Genomic DNA, 1,910 nt, shown 5'->3' with positions numbered 1-1,910 from the left:
AGGCATGATTTGGGAGAATGGCATTGAATCATGTATAATATCATACAAGAAATGAATCACCAGTCCAGGTTTGATGCAGGATACAGGATGCTTGGGGCTGGTGCACTGGGATGACCCAGAGGGATGGTATGGGGAGGGAGGTGGGAGGGGGGTTCAGGATTGGGAACACATGTACACCCGTGGTGGATTCATGTTGATGTATGGCAAAACCAATACAATATTGTAAAGTAATTAGCCTCTAATTAAAATAAATAAATTTTAAAACAACAACAACAACAAAAAGAGACAGAAGAGACATAAGATCCCAGGGTTGGATCCCTGGGTCAGAAAGATTCGTTGGAGTAGGAAATAGCAGCCCGCTCCAGTATGCTTGCCTGGAGAATCCCATGGACAGAGAAGCCTGGCGGGCTACAGTCCATGAGGTCCCAAAGAGTTGGACATGACTGAGCACAGATAAATGCAATCATCAAGTAGACAGCAGCAATGCAGGCTGAATGTCTGGCGTTTGTAATTATTTGAAGATTATCAAAGAAGCCCAGCCAAGCAAAATTAATATTATTACATTTCTGTTTTCAACCTATGGCATGCTCATAAGTCACCCTTGCTAGCTGTCAAACAAGGCCCAAATTTTCAAAGTGTTTTCCTCTGATTAGGTGGTGACAAAACATGTGTGCAACCCACTGGTACTTCAGTCTAAAGACAGAACAGAGAATGTCCAAGTCAGCAACAAGGCAATGTTCCCTGGGTTTAATCCACACCAGGAATAATCCCCTCCCCGCTCTCAAAGGGGCACTACTGTTTTTGTCTGGCTCTTGTGCCCATCAGGCTCCCTAGTTTCACATCTTCTGTGCTGACACCATCCCTCTTAACCAGAAAGGTCCCTCAACAAAATATTAGCCAACAAAATTCAATGAAATATCAAAAGGATCATACACTATGGTCAAGTGGGAGTCATTTCAGGGACACAAGATGGTTCAACATCCACAAATCAATGTGACACACTACATTAAGAAAATGAAGGATGGACTTCCTTGGTGATCCAGTGGTTAAGAATCTGCCTGCCAATGCAGAGGATGTGGGTTCAGTCCCCGCTCTGGGAGGATTCCACAAGCTGAGGAGCAACTTAGCCTGTATGCCATAATTACCAAGGCCCATGCACCCTAGAGCACACATTCCAAAACAAGAAGAGCCACTGCATTGAGATGCCTGAGCACCGCAACTAGAGAGTAGCCTCCACTCACTGCAACTAGAGAAAGCCCCCAAGCAGCAACGAAGACCCAACACAGGCAAAAATAAATTAACTAATAAAAAATAAATAAAATGAAGGATAAAAACCATATGACCATCTCAATCGATGAAGAACAAGCATTTGACAAGATGCCAAATGAACTCAGCGACTAAATCACCAACCACCACCAAAATGAACTCCAGCTTTTCAACCAGGCCCTCTGACATACCTGAATGGCCAGAACTTCCAAGAGAATTCTCATAGCTGTAAGCTGGTTATACGTTCTTTCCCCTGAATGGAAACAACTCCGGCTCACTTAAGGACAACACCTGTTTCTGGTCCACAAAGGACGGCGAGACTTTAAGATCCAACTTACACTCTTTCCCTCATGGATGTGCCCCAGCGTAGCGCATTCAGACAGCATGTTAGCTGTCCGAAACCCATTTCTTCTTTTCTAATAAGGCAACTGTGATATTTTGATCTATAGTAAGAAATATACATTTGGTCTTCATTCAGTTCCTGGTATGGAGGGCCTAACACCCTTGGAATTTCCTAAGTGATAAGAGCAAATCACTGCAGATGGTGACTCAGCCATGAAATTAAAAGACGCCTGCTCCTTGGAAGAAAAGCTATGACCAACCTAGACAGCATATTAAAAAGCAGAGACATTACTTTGCCAACA

This window comes from Bison bison, unplaced genomic scaffold, assembly GCF_000754665.1.
Source record: "Bison bison bison isolate TAMUID 2011002044 unplaced genomic scaffold, Bison_UMD1.0 scf7180017864322, whole genome shotgun sequence".
NCBI lineage: Eukaryota > Metazoa > Chordata > Mammalia > Artiodactyla > Bovidae > Bison > Bison bison.
Note: the sequence above shows the minus strand (reverse complement) of the source record.